Genomic DNA, 21,568 nt, shown 5'->3' with positions numbered 1-21,568 from the left:
AGAAGCTGCATATTGTTGTCATCGAAAAGTGAAATACCGTCTATGACAAGTACACGTGTGAGGAACTCAACAGCTGCGTATTTTTTCCCGTCCAATCTTAATACTTACTGCAAGAGAAAATCGGATAGTTTACCAACAACATTATTTATTGTCAGTCTATTTCATACCTTCTTGGGGGTGGCCAATGGTGGACACATGTCCGGAAATTAATAAAATGTTTGTGGTCTGTATAAACACATTACTTTCGTTCTGCATGTCATTTTGTGTTCATGGAATATATGTATTTCGCAAGTTACTTACACAACCAGTGAAATTCTGTTCCGTTTTATCTTTCAAGGCAGTGAAGGAACCATTCTTCGAATCATAGGCTCTGGTGGAGTCAGCTTTCACACATGAGAGCATGCTCTCTTCTTTAGTGCTGGTGGCAACTGATGGGTGGCGCACGAAGAAAAACAGCGCAACATGTGAAAAAGCTGACCCGAGTCTTCGCATGGGCGGTAGATGACCATATTGCGTGCCAAGAGCTCACTGCTTGTTGCAGAACGCCACGCCTCCAGGAGGAAGACACGCCGTGACCACTGCTGGCGGGGGAGGGGACTACCTTAACAAATTGCTCCTTCTTTTACAGCGCAGCTATAAACGTAATTACCGCATTTCTCGGGCTTACGAAGCCTCAATCAGATTTTTCCATGTCTCACAATATTAATTCAGTGAGTAGTAGACGATGCCTGAAAGATTTTTCTATAACGCAGACCTCGAACTTCCACAATGATAGCTACATTAAGTTCATTGAAAAACGTTTAACACGAAAGTGAGGGAACCGCAACATTTTTTGATGCTGAAAGACTTCCGTGATAATCGACACATACAGAAGAAAACAATAGGGCCTGTTGTGTTTTCCATCTCATCGAACGTCATTAATGCATGATAAGTCAATTTCTTTCTCAGCTTTCATCTTGCAGGTATTATTGCACATCGAAAGTCCATTCACAGTATATATACATTTCTTTTTTTTACTTTTTGGGAAACACTCAGTTTCTTTTATGCGTCAAATATTTAACAAGTTATTTGATACCAGTTTATTCGTTTTTCTGTACGCGTACGAATGCGCGATCAAGTAGCCGCACATACGTTTTATGACGTTCCGTATTTCTAGTGTAGTGAGTACAGTAAATACTTCTATTTTGAATTTTGTCGTCTGCATCTCTCTGCTGATCTCCTCAATCACTTTGTCATTATTTTACAGTTCTTTAAATACTGCAATTTTAAACTTTCCGCAATCACAAATAAGTTCGACCCTAGTGACATCCTACCAATACTATAAATATTTCCTTAGATACTCCCTCCCCACCAGTCTCCCCTTTCCTCCAAAGTATGAAATTTTACTGTCTAAGCAGACGTAAAGTGGAAGCTATTTTTGTCAGCGTTGAAGACATCTTTCGCATGATGTACTTCACATACTGAAGGCGAAGTACACTGCACATATCTGTACTCATAGTTGTTGGTTAGCGAACGCTTATAACATTAATCGAACTTTGCTTCAAATGTTCCAACGAACCTGGATTTCGAGAAAATTCTATTTTTTTTGTGAGTTCATCACTAATTCCTGGCAATAATAACTGCCTTATCTATATTTGAGACTGAAAAACATGGCACGATTCCGAGACGAAATACACTAATTTCTAGACAAAGTTCACCAAGTTCTATATACTCATCTGTGAATTCTAATAATGACAAGTGTTTTGGCGATGGCACTGCCGAAACTCAGACCGTAAAATATCAACACTATATAGCATTGCCTACGGTAAAAAAGTAGTACATATAAATTGCAGAGACTTAACAATGGAGACGAGTTATCTGTGCTATCAGAATTACAAATATTATTATCTATTTTTTTCTGAAGAGGAAGGATGAGTGATTTCTGTTTCATTGTCTTGTCGATTCTCGGTCCTCACTGACGGACATTTAATTTTCACACTATAACTAATACAATCATTTGTAGTAGGAATATAATTTTGTTGAATACGTACGAGATTAATAATTGTAGTGCGTATTTTTGTGAGTAGCTAGTACCTATCCTGTATATGATTCAGTAGGTAATAATTAAATGTTGCCCTTGCTATTTATGTGTATGCTCTTTGATGTAGAGACGCCATTAATGAAAAAAATTATATTAGTTCGTCCAACAGTCATAAATACCAGAAGTATGAAAAAAAATAATTTTAATAATCTGAAAACGCCGTCCTGTAATATTTTTCAATTCATATTAGGCCAGAGGTTCAGTTTTTAATAATAACAGTATCGATAATTGCTTACGCTGCCGCTGCACATAGGCAGCTATCCTGGAACATCCAGCTCCTCCAAAAAAATAATTACGACTTGTTTAAATGTATTATCGCGTAATAGTTAAAAAGGATTTTAATCCATCGTGAGCAGGACGGATGTCTTCACGTTAGGATATGTATGCTATTGTTGGTGACGGCACCCTGAGAAAAATCAGCCGTGGTTTTTAGCATACATAAAAGATAGAGATTCATTATTTCTATATTTCAAAACTATTTCATACAATAAGAATAACGGCACGGTTATCGTTGCATGAATTATTCAGTCCATCATTTATTATCGTTTAATATTACGTGATAACTGGCAACAATTGTTTACTGTGTTCGGTACAACAATGATATCAGTAAATCTAATTGACATCATTACTGAAAACAGTAAATTTATTTTTCGAGATGTAAAATGTGGTGTCACCGCCAGACACCACACTTGCTAGGTGGTAGTTTTAAATCGGCCGCGGTCCATTAGTACATGTCGGACCCGCGTGTCGCCACTGTGTGATCGCAGACCGAGCGCCACCACAAGGCAGGTCTCGAGATACGGACTAGCACTCGCCCCAGTTGTACGGACGACGTAGCTAGCGACTACACTGACGAAGCCTCGCTCCTTTGCCGAGCAGATAGTTAGAATAGCCTTCAGCTAAGTCAATGGCTACGACCTAGCAAGGCGCCATTAGTAACATTGCATGTATCTAAAGAGTCTCACTTGTATCGCCACAATCTCCAGATGTACCAAAAGGATGGATTAAAGTTAAGTATTCCAGAAGCTACGTACTTTTCTTTATAGCATTCATTACGTATCCTGTTTCAGACCTCACGCCCATCTGCGTGAGCGTAGCGCGTGCCATTCGGCTTCCTCTCATTGTGTCTAGGCTGTCTTGTTTAGACACAACATAAAATCTATTCCTTTTATTTCGTGATAAAACAAAAAAAGTATGAAATTACACTAGGCACTAATGAAACCGACAAACTGCAGGGACGTATTCCTGACTGGAACAGGAGGAAATAAGGTCCTATGAATGTGTCTCCGGAAATGGACGGTGTGCGTGCAACAACAACAAATCGTCTCAGAACACAGTACGGAGTTGCATCGCATCCATGTCACAACAGACTTTCAAAAATGGCCTGCATGGGATGCAACGAACGAGTTCACACGTCGCATCATGGACTGCCGCCCCCTTTCGCACGTTCCGGCCTCTCTCCGAATAGTGTCACAGGCGCCGTGGAAACGCTGTTGAAGGATCTACACATCAGGAACCAGTTCAACATACACAACAATTCTGATGTGCCCCAGAGGTAAAAATCCGGGGTTTAAGTTCAGTGATCTAGCAGCCCATGCTACAGGTCCTTCGCGTCCTATCCAACGTCCAGGGAAGATTTGGAGATGTCAGCGAACTGTAATGCGGGAAGTGGTGTGGAGCTCCGTCAAGCAGAAATCACATAACCGATCGTACTGCCAAAGACACATTCTTAAGCAGAGCAGGCAGAGTATTTCGCAGGAAGTCCAGATAAGTTCCTCAGCCGAAGCGTTATGGAATAATATCCGGACCAAGTATGTGGTCGCCAAGAATCTACCCATACATTGAGGCTGAACCAGTGCCGATCAGATGCCTCAACCATTCCCTCAAGATTTTCTGTAGTCTTCGGATGACGACTACGCGGACTGATGATGCCAGTTCTGGTAAATGTTGCTCCGTCGGGAAAGAGGACAGATAACAAAAATCCCATAATTGTGACGTTATGGTCCAAAACCATCTACAAAATCGAGAACTTTTAACACTGCAGCGCGTCAGCAATCGTGAATAACTTAATGATTATAAACAATCCGCCTCGATTGCAAATACAAATCGGCTGTTGACCTAGGTTTCGGCACGGATAACAAAGCCTTCTTCGGAACACACTAAACTACAAACTGCCTAAAGAGGCATGGTCCAATTTTAATACAGAACACCCAAAAGGGCAAAAGACTCGCATAAAATGTCTTTCTCGCTTTTAGGCGTTCTGTTTTAATATGGGACCATGCCTTTTTCGGCAGTTTGTAGTTTAGTGTGTTCCGAAGAAGGCGTGGTTATCTGCGCCGACACCTAGGTCAACAGCCGGTTTCTATTTGCAGTCGAGGCGGGTTCTTTATAATCATAAAATCTACAAAACCCTTCCCACTTCACTGTAGTGAAGCAGAAGTGGATAGTTCCTGTGAATTATTATGGGTGGAGGTTACACTCAACAACCGAGCTAGGTTAATAATTGGCTCCTTTTACCGACCTCCCGACTCAGCAGCATTAGTGGCAGAACAACTGAGAGAAAATTTGGAATACATTTCACATAAATTTTCTCTGCATGTTATAGTCTTAGGTGGAGATTTCAATTTACCAGATATAGACTGGGACACTCAGATGTTTAGGATGGGTGGTAGGGACAGAGCATCGAATGACATTATACTGAGTGCACTATCCGAAAATTACCTCGAGCAATTAAACAGAGAACCGACTCGTGGAGATAACATGTTGGACCTACTGATAACAAACAGACCTGAACTTTTCGACTCTGTATGTACAGAACAGGGAAACAGTGATCATAAGGCCATTTCAGCATCCCTGAATATGGAAGTTAATAGGAATATAAAAAAAGGGAGGAAGGTTTATCTGTTTAGCAAGAGTAATAGAAGGCAGATTTCAGACTACCTAAGGATCAAAACGAAAATTTCTGTTCCGACACTGAAAATGTGGAAAAAGTTCAAGGCAATCGTAAAATGCGTTTTAGAGAGGTACGTGCCGAGTAAAACTGTGAGGGACGGGAAAAACCCACCGTGGTACAACAACAAAGTTAGGAAACCACTGCGAAAGCAAAGAGAGCTTCACTCCAAGTTTGAACGCAGCCAAAACCTCTCAGACAAACAGAAGCTAAACGATGTCAAAGTTAGCATAAGGAGGGCTATGCGTGAAGCGTTCAGTGAATTCGAAAGTAAAATTCTATGTACCGACTTGACAGAAAATCCTAGGAAGTTCTGGTCTTACGTTAAATCAGTAAGTGGCTCCAAACAGCATATCCAGACACTCCGGGATGATGATGGCATTGAAACAGAGGATGACACGCGTAAAGCTGAAATACTAAACACCTTTTTCCAAAGCTGTTTCACAGAGGAAGACCGCACTGCAGTTCCTTCTCTAAATCCTCGCACAAACGAAAAAATGGCTGACATCGAAATAAGTGTCCAAGGAATAGAAAAGCAACTGGAATCACTCAACAGAGGAAAGTCCACTGGACCTGACGGGATACCAATTCGATTCTACACAGAGTACGCGGAAGAACTTGCCCCCCTTCTAACAGCCGTGTACCGCAAGTCTCTAGAGGAACGGAAGGTTCCAAATGATTGGAAAAGAGCACAGGTAGTCCCAGTCTTCAAGAAGGGTCGTCGAGCAGATGCGCAAAACTATAGACCTATATCTCTGACGTCGATCTGTTGTAGAATTTTAGAACATGTTTTCTGCTCGAGTATCATGTCGTTTTTGGAAACCCAGAATCTACTATGTAGGAATCAACATGGATTCCAGAAACAGCGATCGTGTGAGACCCAACTCGCTTTATATGTTCATGATAAACAAAGTAAGAGCCTACGGAATATCAGACCAGCTGTGTGGCTGGATTGAAGAGTTTTTAGCAAACAGAACACAGCATGTTGTTATCAATGGAGAGACGTCTATAGACGTTGAAGTAACCTCTGGCGTGCCACAGGGGAGTGTTATGGGACCATTGCTTTTCACAATATATATAAATGACCTAGTAGATAGTGTCGGAAGTCCCATGCGGCTTTTCGCGGATGATGCTGTGGTATACAGAGAAGTTGCAGCATTAGAAAATTGTAGCGAAATGCAGGAAGATCTGCAGCGGATAGGCACTTGGTGCAGGGAGTGGCATCTGACCCTTAACATAGACAAATGTAATGTATTGCGAATACATAGAAAGAAGGATCCTTTATTGTATGATTATATGATAGCGGAACAAACACTGGTAGCAGTTGCTTCTGTAAAATATCTGGGAGTATGCGTGCGGAACGATTTGAAGTGGAATGATCATATAAAATTAATTGTTGGTAAGGCGGGTACCAGGTTGAGATTTATTGAGAGAGTCCTTAGAAAATGTAGTCCATCAACAAAGGAGGTGGCTTACAAAACACTCGTTCGACCTATACTTGAGTATTGCTCATCAGTGTGGGATCTGTACCAGATCGGGTTGACGGAGGAGATAGGGAAGATCCAAAGAAGAACGGCGCGTTCTCTCACAGGGTTATTTGGTAACCGTGATAGCGTTACGGAGATGTTTAACAAACTCAAGTGGCCAACTCCGCAAGAGAGGCGCTCTGCATCGCGGTGTAGCTCGCTCGCCAGGTTTCGAGAGGGTGCGTTTCTACTTATACCCCCCGAGGAGATCACGAATGTAAAATTAGAGAGATTAGAGCGCTCACGGAGACTTTCAGATAGTCGTTCTTCCCGCGAACCATACGCGTCTGGAACAGGAAAGGGAGGTAATGACAGTGGCACGTAAAGTGCCCTCCGCCACACACCGTTGGGTGGCTTGCGGATTATAAATGTAGGTGTAGATGTAGAAATCCGCTGCTTATAATCGTTGTACTCGTTCCAAAAAAAAAAAAAAAATAAAAAAAATAAAAAAAAAAGGTTCAATTGGCTCTAAGCCCTATGGACTTAACATCTGAGGTCATCAGTCCCCTACACTTAAAAATACTTTAACCTAACTAACCTAAGGATACCACACACATCTAAGCCCGAATCAGGATTCGAATGTGCGACCGTAACAGCAGCGCGGTTCCCGACTGTAGCGCCTAGAACCGCTCGGCCACCGCAGCCGGCGTACTCGTTGCAGGTGGTAAAGAGAGTAGTAACTGTTACGCACGATACAAATAATCTTACTTTCGCTAACAACAAGTTGGAGGGCCACTTTCCTGGAGCTTGTACTAGAGTTCATCTCAATATGCCGTAGAACCCAGTCCTCCATATCTAACTTAAGCACAGTCCGACGCCACCCCACACTTCCGTCTGTCTGAAAGGACCCACGATCACACAAACACCCAACGGCAAGAAAAAGAGCTATAGATGTTGTGTGGTGTGGTTAGTGTCTGTGAGTGTACTTGTTTTGGCAAAGCCGTGCCGCCTCTCGAGTTTCCATCTGCTTGACCGTACACAGATACCATCTCGTCTTATTTCCGACACGAATACCGGACCATTCTGCAGCTTACATTACGCTGCGTCAATCACACAGCTAGCAATATGGAAGACACGGCATGTAGTCAGAGGAACTATCATTCGTCAGTGCCATCTACCGCGGCAACGATGCATTTCCGGACACATGTTTTTCCTCCATTTCAGCCAGGAATGCGGTTTATCGTATTCAGGAGGGTAATACGGAACGCTGTGCTGGATGCCAACGGCCTCGTATCACTAGCAGTCGAAATGACGGGCATCTTATCCGCATAGCTGTAACGGATCGATCCCTGAGGCAACAGATGTGAACGTTTGCTAGACAACAACCATCTGCACGAACCGTTCGACGACGTTTGCAGCAGCATGGACTATCAGCTCGGAGACCATGGCTGCGGTTACCCTTGACGGTGCATCACGGAAAGGAGCGCCTGCGATGGTGTACTCAACGGTGAACCCGGGTGCACGAATGGCTAAACGTCATTTTTTCCGATGAATCCAGGTTCTGTTTACAGCATAATGATGGTCGCATCAGTGTTTGGCAACATCGCGGTGAACGCACATTGGAAGCGTGTATTCGTTATCGCCATACTGGCGTATCACCCGGCGTGATGGTATGGGGTGCCAGTCGTTACACGTCTCGGTCACTTCTTGATCGCATTGACGGCACTTTGAACAGTGGACTTTCCATTTCAGATATATTACGACCCGTGGCTCTACCCTTCATGCGATCCCTGCAAAACCCTACATTTCAGCAGGATAATGCACGACCGCATGTTGCAGGTCCTGCACGGGCCTTTCTGGATACAGAAAACGTTCGACTGCTGCCCTGACCAGCCCATTCTCCAGATCTCTCACCAATTGATAAGTCTGGTCAATGGTAGACGAGCAACTGGCTGGTCACAATACGCCAGTCACTACTCTTGATGAAATGTGGTATTGTGTTGAAGCTGCATGGGCAGCTGTACCTGTACACGCCATCCAAGCTCTGTTTGACTCAATGCCCAGGCGTATCAAGGTCGTTATTACGGCCAGAGGTGGTTGTTCTGGGTACTGATTTCTCAGGATCTATGCACCCAAATTGCATGAAAATGTAATCACGTGTTAGTTCTATTATAATGTATTTGACCAATGAATACCCGTTTATCATCTGCATTTCTTCTTGGTGTAGCAGTTTTAATGGCCAGTAGTGTACTTGACAGAGTCAGTCACAGTGGGCGACCTGTTTAGGTCTTGGGAGACGGTCTTGCTCTACTCCTGAAAATATCGTATGGGTGGTCTGACACAAGAAGATCAAAGAGTCACAAGATTTGTCCCAATTAATGCTGGAAGTAGTTCATATTAATCAGTCCACGCATGAATATATCCGTTCTTTTGATTCGGCACATCGTTTCCCATGACACTGTACGAGGACCCGCATCTTACGCCTACCATTAACACGCGATAACACGTCTAAAAATATTCCGGGCTACTATACCGTGATCGAATCCCTTCTGCGGATGCCATCATCATGAGAGTTGAGTGAATATCCGATTAACCCTTTGGTTTGCTACTGGCTGCAGTAAAATTTAATTTCCACTTGCTCCTGCACAGGGGCGTGACATCACAATTGTCCGTTGCCAGTGACTGTCGATCGCTATTGCTATCGTTCTGCGGTGGACTGACGCACATCTTCGGCACAAAAATCTAGAAAGTATTGAGCTTCACCCCCTCCTCCACTCAATTATCATTACTATTCTTTTTAGGAATCTCTATCACCAGTCTGTATAGCCGATTCCTGAGCTCTAGAAGTTTGTGAGCACTCTACGTCGACCTTAGTTGTTCCCGTTTCCGTTTATTGAGTTTGTACATTGTGGTGATATTATGGGACGTGAAAATCGTCCTTGTGCTAGCGGTGACACGTTTAATGGACGTTACGGAAACTTTAAAATTCGCAGGCTTCTCTACATCATTCTAATCTTTACGTGGCTATCTTATCGCTCTTTTACTACCAGCAGACGAATATTAGTCACTCAACGACGCATTGATGAGGTATTCCAAAACTGTGTCGAGCATCTCCGACTGACTTAAGTTTCTTGCTCCCTGCCGTGGATGGTGATCCGAATCCCGGTGTAGGTAAACGTCCGTGTGTATAGGGTTTCTGTATCCCGAATGTCCCAAGCTACCATCTTCTGTTTTTAAGAGTAGCACATCTAGGTAATGTAATCCGCCATCTGGCTCCGCTTTCATAGTGAACGGAATGAATCTTCGGATTAATGTTATTGACGTCTCCACAATACAGAAGTATTTTCCACGTAACAAAACCAGATGTTCGTTTTTATGGTGCCGTACGTCACTCGGTAAAAACGAAACCACTGTAGTGTCACTTTGTTGTCCATCTGTTTGTGTGCCTGTCTCCCAGTCCCACTGTTAATAATCCTTTATCTAAGGAACGGGTACACGTTTAAAGTTTACACTTGCCTCACACGCAACTGTCTACCATCACTTGTCGGTGCAAAAGTCTCTAGCTCCTACATCAGTGCTTTGAAAATATATGGCCGTTAAGTCACATATTTTGATACTCACAAACACACTCATCAAAACCTGTAGAATACTTCTCGTTTGCCTCGAATCATGAAATTTAGCAGGAAGCAAGATTTCATGGTACAAGTAAAGGAAAAAATCGGTTAGTTTGTAAATATCTCACACGAAAAAAAAATTATTTGGTCATTTGTTATCTAACTGTCTGTCTGTCCGCCCTTTTTTCTCATGAGGTATACAAGTACAAAGTTTAAATTTATCTTGAATACTGAGGTCTACGGTCCGTCGGCAGTGTAAACACTTAAGCTTTTAAGCCAATGCAATCAAAAGATACGACAATTTATGTCACATTTTCTGATACTCGCAAATTCACTCATCAGAAGCTATAGGATACTGCCTGTTGCGCTGTACTCATGAAATTTGGAAGAAGAACGATTTCGCAGTACAAATAAAGGAAAAAAAATCTGAAAATTGTTAATTTGTATCACACTATACGAAAAGATATCTCTTTGTTATTCTGCTTTAAACTTAAAATTAAAGCGTTGTCGATTGTTAGGAATTCCGGGAACCGTTATCTTGCCAGGTAACAACCGCCGATATTCTCGATTCCCGATATGTGTGAACTGTCTATACACATAAATAAGTTTGTACCACCAGTCCTACTCTCAGCTGGCCAAATTGTCATTATAATTACTTTTTTTTATGTGGCTCTTCCCGATACATCTTCTTCAAATTTTGTGGTGAAGAAACTTATTAAACTGCACCACCATTGACATCGCGGCGAGTGACTTTCATGAAACTTGGTTCAAATGGTTCAAATGGCTCTTAGCACTATGGGACTTGACTTCTGAGGTCATCAGTCCCCTAGAACTTAGAACTACTTAAACCTAACCAACCTAAGGATATCACATACGTCCATGCCCGTGGCAGGATTCGAACCTGCGACCGTAGCGGTCGCGCGGTTCCTGACTGTAGCGCCTAGAATCGCTCGGCCAATACCGGCCGGCATGAAACTTGCTTTAAGGGCAAGAAAATAATCTTGCCGTACTACATGGCGGGGCAAATGGAAGTGGCCCGAAGAACATCGTTCCAGGCACAAAGAAATACAGCAGAGGAAAGGAAATACAGACTAACCTGATTATAGCATATGTTGAAACTAACGTCCATTCATCTCCTGGCACCTTTGGGCCCTGGTCAGCAAGTTTCTAAAAGTGGTTCGAAGCAGGACTGATGGAATTGCTGCAGTCTCATCCATAACGTTCTGCACAGCTCTTGAAGACTATGAATAATGTTGCGATATGAACTTCGACTTGAGGGCTCCTCACATAAAGTAATCGGACACAGATCAGATAAACCTGGGTGGCCACCTAGCTTTGCGACCGGTCTGAACCCTGCTAACAACTCTTGTCAGGCATGAAGAGTGTGTAAATGTGATCCAAGGTTCGGCCGGCTGTACGGGCAGTTGCTCCATCCTATTGGCAGTAGGGTACGTCTTTTCCTCCTCCGTTAATGCCGCCACAAATTGTTTCAAACTGCTGGCAATGTAAAGCCTCGATATCAGCGCCTGATGCCACACGTGGGACCAATAATGCGGCGTACAGACACTGCACTCAAAACCCCTACCTTCTGATCATGCAATGGTGTTTTTTGGTAGTTAAGCAGTACTCCGCTGTCGTGAAACTGTGATTCTGTGCGTTGATATAGCCTCTAACTTGAACCTAGGCCATATCAGACGTGAAGAGCAGATCCATGTCCAAGTCATTCATTGTTATCTCAGCGAACAGCCACTCACAAAACTGGAGTCGCTGAGGAGTAACGGTTGGTTTTAATATATGAACAATAGATACTCGGTAAGGATGCGCTTGAAGGTCTAGGTGTAGTATTCGTCCGCATTATCAACGTGGAATGCTGGGTTTTGCGAGAGGCGTCGGATTCGTTTGCTATGACTCCGAAGCATTTTCTGGTTAACTGCAGGCGCATTATCCGCTGGGCGGGCACGTTTCGTGACGGTCTCTGACTTGTTCAAAACAGATCCTGTCTGACGCCATTCTCTGACTAAGCGTTGCAAGGCACTCTGTGCTGGCACTTTGATACCATTCTCAGCAAACAACTGACCACACCGATTCGGGTGTGCTGGCCGCCTGGATATGGCTTTAGGCGGTTCCCCCCGCCTGACGTATAGGGTTTCTCAAACGTTTACAAATCGTTCTCATACTTCCACTTGGGATAACACGAAGCGCATACAGAAGGAGTATCCAAATTCCGTTCCAGAAGGGAAGGGGTGACGACAGGCCAGTAACATTGCCAAATTCATAAATTAACATACTGATTCTTTGAAGAGACGGGACAAAGGCCACAGAAAGAAGAAAAGTCCGAGCAACTGGGGTTTTTTCATAGTTCGTACGTTCTCTCAGTACATTCCAATGTGTTTCCAGAATGAAAGTTTCACTCTGCAGGGGAGTATGCTCTGATATGAAACTTCGTTGCAGATTATAACTGTGTGCCGGACCGAGGCTCGAACTCGGGACCTTTGACTTTCGCGGGCAGGTGCTGCACCATCTGAGCTACTCACGCACGACTCAGGCCGTTTTCTCACAGCTTTGCTTCCGCCAGCATCTCGTCTCCATATATTCCAAATTTCACAGATGTTCTCCTGTAAAACTTGCAGAACTAGCACTCCTGGAAGAAAGGAAGTTGCAGAGACCTGGCTTTGCCACAGCCTGGGGGCTTTTCCCAGAATGGAAGTTCGTCCGTTAATCGAACTCCGTCTCCTTCAGTATAATAATACCAAATCACAAACGCGCGCGGCGACATTTACAACAATCTAACGTCTTGGTTTCTCCACCATCGATCATCGCCCATACAGTCCCCATTTGGCACCATCCAATTTTCATTTCTTATCAGAACTTCAAGAACGCGAGAACGCCTTCGAAAATTTCAGTTAGAGATAGTGAAGCGATGCAAGTGGAGGCGAGGTTGTAGCTTCATCAACAAAGTCAAAAACTCTGCAGTGATGGTATCAACAAACTGGTCTGTAGTTGCGAGAAATGTCGCCTGGGTTACTGTGTTGAGAAATACCAACGCAGTCGTGAAGAATAAAGACGTAGATTATTAATATATTTGTAAATTTTTGGTAAGGTCTTATGAGACCAAACTGCTGAGGTCATCGGTCCCTAAACTTACGCACTACTTAATCTAACTTAAACTAACTTACGCTATGGACAACACACACACCCATGCCCGAGGGAGGACTCGAAACTCCAGGGGGGGGGGGGGGGGGGTAGGAGGATTATTAGTATCGTTTGTTTTGTTTAAAATGTATTGTTTCACCTCGTTGTCTAGGGACACCGTCTTTGATTAATAATCAAAACATCCGGTGACCGGGGTTAGAACCCCACCATGGCCTAAATTTTGAATGAATATCATCAGTAATAGCGGCCGAAGACCTCCGACATAGGGAGTTACCCTCACTCAGCCAATGCCTACGTCAAAGATGGCGATGGAACGGACAGAGGTTCAGGGCACTCCCTTTGCCCTTGGGGTAGGAAAGTGCCCTTAAAAGACAAAGGAATCAGCAAAAATCAACAGCAGGTGGATGCAGAGGGCAATGAAAACCAATGTATTAAAGACAAATAACGTGTATCCACAGCACATGTGGCCTGTAATTGAAACAATGTCATGATCTCTCCACTGGCAAAAGATCCGGAATAGTCCTCCATTCGGATCTCCTACCTGCCGCAGCTCTTGAAGACTATGAATAATAGTATTTGTTAAAAACAGTCTTAGTTGCAATTTTATTTTTTTTTATTTTTCAACGACGCGTTTCGCCTTATTTAGGCATCATCAGGCTATCTACATAGAAAACAGAGAACAAATATATCTGTTTAAGAATCGCGATCGCGTTGTGCAGGCTTGGATAACCTATAAGCATGTATAAACAGATCACCTATTGAAAATATAAACAGATCACCTATTGAAGGAGCAAATACCTTAATTTGGTATTTCTTAAGAATCCTTTAGTCAGTGTAGCCAAAGAGCATCGTCGAATATATCAGGCCAACATCGCCTTCGTTAAACACAGGTAAAAACTAGAAATATAAAACAGTAAAATCATTACCTTTTCTGGATGGACGCGAGAGGCATCAAGATCTGCATAACGCGTTCCCGTTCACAGGAGCGAGTAACAGTAAGATGGGGGCTCAGGTAGTAAGCATAATGTGCCACAGCGTCGTGTGCCAGTACTGAAGCCTAATACAGAACCACCTCAGGAGGTGGCGCTGCGACGCAGCAGTGATTAAAAGTGAGAGATAGTAAACTGGATATACCCACTAAAACTATATAAATGTAATGCACATAAAACATTGATAAGATGGAATTACTAGGGGCAACACGTGTGCTTAACTTACCGTAAAATTTTGACGAAGTAAAATATAAATGAAGGCGGTAAATTTAAAATGAGAAAACAAGGTGTATACTACAACACACAGATGCAGTACATAAACCGATTTTTCGTATCATACACCACTAGAACGAGAACATTAAAAACACAAGACCGTAATTTCAAATAAAGAGGCCGCCCATATAACACTCAATACTGCGTCATTCGGAGCTAGAACGTCTAGCAAGAATAATTTACCGCCTTCATTTATATTTTACTTCGTCAAAATTTTAGGATAAGTTAAGCACAGGTGTTGCCCCTAGTAATTCCATCTTATCAATGTTTTATGTGCATTACATTTATGAAGTTTTAGTGGGTATGGATATCCAGTTTACGATCTCTCATTTTTAATCACTGCTGTGTTTCAGCGCCACCTCTTGAAGTGATTCTGTATTAGGCTTCAGTATTGGCACACGACGCTGTGGTGCATTATGCTTACTACCTGAGCACCCATCTTACTGTTACTTTGTCCTGTGAACGGGAACGCGTTATGCAGATCCTGGTGCCTCTCCCGTCCATCTAGAAAAGGTAATGATTTTACTGTTTTATATTTCCAGTTTTTACCTGTGTTTAACGAAGGCAATGTTGGCCTGATATATTCGACGATGCCCTTTGGCTACACTGACTAAAGGATTCTTAAGAAATACCAAATTAAGGTATTTGCTCCTTCAATAGGTGATCTGTTTATATTTTCAATAGGTGATCTGTTTATACATGATTATAGGTTATCCAAGTCTGCACAACGCGATCGCGATTCTTAAATAGATGTATTTGTTCTCTGCTTTCTGTGTAGATAACCTGAAGATGCCTAAATAAGGCGAAACGCGTCGTTGAAAAATAAAAAACTAAAATTGCAACCAAGAGTGTTTTTAACCAGTACTGTTAAGCACTGGTTTGCTGTTATGCCACATATGGATTGGAAGAATGACTATGAATAATGTTGCGATACAACTTCTACTTGAGGGCTAGGTGACCGTGAGAAATAGTTTCAATAACCAATGAAGGGATAACTTCCTACGAGTCGGGGCGTTGAATATCATAAATTTGAATGTCACAGGGAATGCAGAAAGTCTGAATAGGGAAATGTTAGGATCGATCTAGATATAGCGGGTGTCAGGGAAGTGAAATGGAAAGAAGACAACGATTTATGGTGAGATAAGTATAGGGTAATATCAACAGCAGCACAAAATAGTATGACAGGAGTAGGATTCGTTATGAATACGAATGGGCAGAGAGTGAGTTACTGTGACAGTTCAGTGACAGGTTTATTCTTACCCGAATCGAGATCAAACCAACGCCGACAACGATATTTCACATATACATGCCGACGACTCAGGCCGAAGATAAAGAGATAGACAAAGTACAGGGTGATTCAAAATGAATACCACAACTTCGAAAATCTGTATTTAATCAAAGAAACATGATGGAACCTTGAAGAGTACTTAACAAAGTTGTTTTCAATAGAAAACAAGTTCATAAATGTCCAGTGTGATACTAACAACATCGACCCAATACTCGAACTCTTTCCATACTCTCTGTAGCATCTCCAGCCTAACAGTTTGGAGAGCTGCAGTTATTCCTTCTTTTAGTTTCTCGATGTTAGCTGGTAGCGTAAGACCAGGGCTTCTTGGAGGCCAGTGATGACGTGCTCTGTCACGAGCTGCCTGGCGACCGATCCATTGGTGGGGGTATGTTTCGTTCAAACAGGCACGGACAGAGATGTGCCAATGGGGTGGTACCCCACCCTGCTGAAACATAAATTGACGCACATGTCCTTCGAGTTGAGGGAACAGCCAATTCTGCAACATTTCCAGATATATTTGCCCAGTTACAGTTGCACCTTAGAAGAAAAAAGGTCCAAAATCTTTGTTGACTGAGATGTAACACAAAAAATTTCACCTTAGGTGAATCACGTCCATACTAAGTTGTTTCCCGCGAATTTTCAGTGCCCCATAAACGGACAATGAGCCGAGTGATTTTTCCTGTTGTGTGAAATGTTGCTTAATCGCTGAACACTAGCCTCCAAATGAACCGGTCTTCTATTTCCATTTACTCAAGGACAAACTCGCAGAACTCGATTCTTTTCACCTTATTAGCTTCGGAAAGGGTTTGAACCATTTGTAGACGATAAGGTTTCATTACTAACCTTTTCATTGGGACGGCTAAATGGTCGGTTGCGGCATTTTCAGCTCTCTGCTAGCTCGGCTGGTCGATTTTCCTGGACTGCGAGCAAATGCTTCCTGAACGCCGCCAACGTTTTCTTCACTCGTGCGGGGCCGTGCGACCTTTTCCCCTCGCACAAACACCCTTTCTCCGTAAATTGTTTATAGCAACGTACGATACACCATCTATGATGAGGCTGAACACCATACTTGGTTCAAAACTCGGGCTGAACAACTGTCGTCAGTTCACTTCTGCTGTACTCGATAACTCAAAATGATTTTTTTTTAGCAGTCGCCATCTTAGCACTGACGACAAATGTGAAGGTTACGTGGCCGACAGCGCTGCTAGCAACCACATGAGCAATTACATGAAACTTCAGAGTTTCCTTCAATCGACGACAGAAAGAGCGTAGCTCTCCTTTTCTTCTTTGCAGAGTTCTCGATTTTCAAAGTTGTGGTATTCTTTTGAATCACCCTGTATATGAGGATATTGTGGGGATCATTAAGTACATAAAGGGAAATAAAAATCTAATAGTCCCGTGGGATTGGAATGTGGTTTAGGGGAAAAAGTAACAGAATGGATTACGGGAGAATACGGGGTTGGTACTAGGAATGAAAGACGATAAAGTCTAACTGAGTTCTGCAATAAATTCTAGCTAGTCATAGGAATACCCTGTCAAGACTCACAAGGGGAGGAGTAATACCTGTTAAAGGCCGGGATGTAGAGGAAGATTTCAGATAAGTTACTTCATGGTAAGACACAGATTCCGAAAACAGATAGTTGAATGTAAGGCCTCATCAGGAGCAGGTATAGACCCAGATCGCAATTTAGTAAGGATGTATGGTATACTGAAGTTTAAGAGTGGTTAGGAAGAACCAGCAGGCAGAGCGGTGAGATAAGGAAGTACTAAGGAATGAAGAGATATGCTTGAAGTTCTCTGAGGCCATAGATCCTGCGATAATGAATAGCTCAGTGTGCAGTTCAGTTGAAGAATAATGGATGTTTCTGAAAGGGCAATCACAAAAATAGGAAACACAAACACAGGTTCAAAATAGGTAGTGGCGAAGAAAGTATGGGTAACAGAAAATATACTAGCAGAAGAAATACTTCAGTAGGTCGATGAAAGAAGGGAGTACCAGAATGTTCCTGCAAATTTAGAAATACAATGGCACAAGTCACTCAGGAATTAAATAAATGAGAAGTGGAGGGAAGCTAAGGCGAAATGACAGCATGAAAACTGTGAAGAAATCGAAAAAGAAGTGATTGCCCGAAGGATGATGCAGCATACAGGAAACTCAGAACAAACTTCGGTGAAGTTAAAAGCTGTGGTAGTAACATTAAGAGTACAGTTGGAATGTCACTGTTAAAACCGAATGAGGTAGCACATTGGTTAGCTTACTGGACTCGCATTTGGGAAGACGAAGATTACGACCAGCCTCCTGCCATTCTGAATTAGGTTTTCCGTGATTTCCCTAAATCGTTTAAAGCAAATGCCGGGATGGTTCCTTTGAAAGGGAAAGCTTGTGCTCTGTCTCTAATGCTTTACTTGTCGACGGGATGTTAGACAATAATCTCCTCTTATTCCTCCTCCACTGGTATACACAGAGGAGAGAGCGGGTAGGTGGAAAGAGTACATTGAAAGCCTCTATGAATGGTAAGACTTGTCTGATTACATGACAGAAGAAGAAACAATAGTCGATACAGAGGAGACTGGGGATCCAGTATTAGAATCAGACCTTTGGAAGAGCTAAGATCGAATAAAGCAGAAGGAATGGATAACATTCCATCAGAATTCCTGAAATAATTGAGGGAAGTGGTAACAAAACGACTATTCACTTTGGTGTGTAGAATGAATGAGTCTGGCGATATGTCATCAGACTTCAGAAAAAAGTCAGCCGCACAGTTACGACGATTGCAAAAGCCGTCATGTGCGAAAATTATCGTACAATCAGCTTAACAACTCATGGATCCAAGATACTGACATGAATAATATATAGAACAATGGAAAGGAAAATTGATGATGCGTTAGATGATCAGTTTGGCCTCAGGAAAGGTAAAGCAGCAGAGAGGCAATTCTGACTGTTGATAATGCATGCAAGACTGATGAAAATCAAGACATGTTCAATGGATTTGGTGACCTGGGAAAAGCGTTCGACAATACAAAATAGTGCAAGATGTTCGAAATTCTGAGAAAAATGGGGTAAGCTATATGGAAAGATGGATAACACATATTATGTACAAAACCAAGGGGAAACTATAAGAATGGAAGACTAAGAACGAAGCGCACGGATTAAAAAAAGGTGTAAGACAGGGATGTCATCTTTCGCCCCTGTTGTCCAGTGTTGAATCGAAGGAGCATGGGCGACATAAAAGAAAGTTGGAAGAGCGGAATTACTATTCAAGGCCAAAGGATTTCAATGATAAGTTCGTTGATGACGTTGCTATCCTCAGTGAAAGTGAAGGTGAATTACAGGATATTCTGAGTGGATCGAACAGTCTAATATGTATGGAGTAAGGACTGGAAGTGAATCGAATAAAGAAGAAAGTAATGAGAAGCAGCAGAACAGTAGGGAACATCATAACTGATGATCGCAAAGTTAATGAAGTTAAGGAATTTTTCTGCTTAGGCAGTAAAATAACCCATGAAGGATGGAGCAAAGAAAGCATCTAAAGCAGACTGTGACTGCTGGTTGGCTGGTGGTCAGTTCCTATTGGACCAAACTGCTGACGTCATCGGTATCTAGGCTTACACACTACTTAAACTGACTTACGCTAAGGACAACACACACACCCATGCCCGAGGGAGGACTCGAATATCTGACGGGGGAAGCCGCGCGAACCGTGTCAAGGTGCCCTCGACTTCACGGCGACAGCACGCGACCATTATTGTTAAAAGGGCATTCCTGACCAAGAGAATTCCATTAGTATCAAACATAGGCCTTAATTTGAAGAAGAGATTTATTTGAAGATAGGTTTGGAGAACAGAATTGTACGGTAGTGAAACATAGACTGTGGGGAAACCGAAAAAAAGAGAATAGGAAAAGCTGAGGTGTGGTGCTATAGAAGAACGTTGAAAATTAGGTGGACTGTCTAGTATGATAGAAGAAAAAAAATAAGCTAAATGTATTACAATTTTTTCAATTTTAATCTGATAATTACATGTGTGTTGTGTTTCATACAAGAACGTCGTGTTCCCAGTTTGGCACAGCTTTGCCACAGGCAAAACGAAAGAGGTTTAAGACGTCTGTCTTCTGGTCGCTCCTGATCGTTGTCAGAAGGACGCTGGTTTTTGATTACGCAAAAAGAACAAGCTGGATTCATTTAGGTAATCAGTATAAATTCATTTAGGTAATCAGTATAAATTTTATAATTACCTAAGGGACCTTTAACGATGAACAATAAAAGAATTGCATTTGCAAATGAAATCATTAATAAATGGGATGGCTATGAGTTGTGAACAAGAAGTGCCCTTCTGTCTACGACCAGGATGCCGCAGTATTCTCTGCTGCGGTAAAGGCTGTTTGACATTTACGAGGGCGGTTCAGAAAGTAACCTCCGATTGGTCACAGTGCGGGTTGTGGGGGGAGTAGCGACGCCATCTGTGCGTTCACGCACTCAACAGGTCAGTCGGCATCAAGCCGTGGTCGAGTGAACGTCGTACCTGCGCTAGTTTAGTTTTTGTGGCAGTTTGAAATGTGTGCTGCAATAGAAAACCCCGCCAAATGTGAAGTGCGTGCTGTCATAAGGTTTTTTACAGCCAAAGGATATTCTGCAGCAGCTATTCATCGTGAGCTTTGTGCCGTGTACGGACCAAGAGTTATGAGTGAAGGAGTTGTCCGTGAATGGATACGTTTATTTCAAAGTGGACGAGAAAACGTTCATGATGAAGAGAGGAGTGGTAGACCATCATTGGTGACTGACGAACTCGTTCAGAGAGTTGATGCAAAAGTTCGTGAAAATCGACGTTTCTCAATGTCGGAGTTGTCTACTGGTTTTCCACAGATTTCTAAGACTCTCTTGTACGAGATAGTGACAGCAAAATTGGGTTACCGTAAGTTCTGTGCACGATGGGTGCCCAAAATTCTTACCGACCACCACAAAAATTCAAAGAATGGCCTCTGCATTAGACTTTCTGTCACGTTATGAGGACGAAGGAGAACCATTGTTAAACAGAATCGTGACCGGTGACGAAACCTGGATTAAGTAAGTGAACCCTGAGACAAAAGAACAATCAAAGATGTGGGCACACTCAAATTCGCCTACCAAACCAAGAAAAGCCTCGCAAGATTTTTCTGCCAGAAAACTGATGGCAACGGTGTTTTGGGATGCCAAAGGGGTGTTTGTTGTTGGTTGAATTCATGGAACGTGGTACGACCATTAATCAAGACGTGTACTGTGAAACAATAAAAAAGTTACGACGGGCTATACAGAACAAACGCCGTGGTATGCTGACTTCCGGTATCGTTTTTTTGCACGATAACGCCCGTCCTCACTCTGCTCGCAAAACAACAGCCCTTCTTGAGTCCTTCAAGTGGGACGTTATCAACCATCCACCTTACAGCCCAGACCTGGCGCCAAGTGATTATCACCTCTTCATGCATTTGAAGAAATGGCTCGGGTCACAGCGGTTTGATGACGACGAAGAGCTCAAAGATGCGGTCACAGGCTGGCTCCAGGCACAAGTGGGTGATTTTTATGCAGAAGGAATTTCAAAGCTTGTGAAGAGATACGATAAGTGCCTCAATCGCTATGGAGACTATGTAGAAAAATAGTGCAAAGATGTAGTTGTAAGATGTATATATTAAAATATTTTTATTTAACTTGGTGTATTTTTTTAAATCAACTGGAGGTTACTTTCTGAACGGCCCTCGTATAAAAATAATATGACATGGAGC

The sequence above is a fragment of the Schistocerca americana genome, chromosome 5, assembly GCF_021461395.2.
Source record: "Schistocerca americana isolate TAMUIC-IGC-003095 chromosome 5, iqSchAmer2.1, whole genome shotgun sequence".
In the NCBI taxonomy this organism is placed as follows: Eukaryota; Metazoa; Arthropoda; class Insecta; order Orthoptera; family Acrididae; genus Schistocerca; species Schistocerca americana.
Note: the sequence above shows the minus strand (reverse complement) of the source record.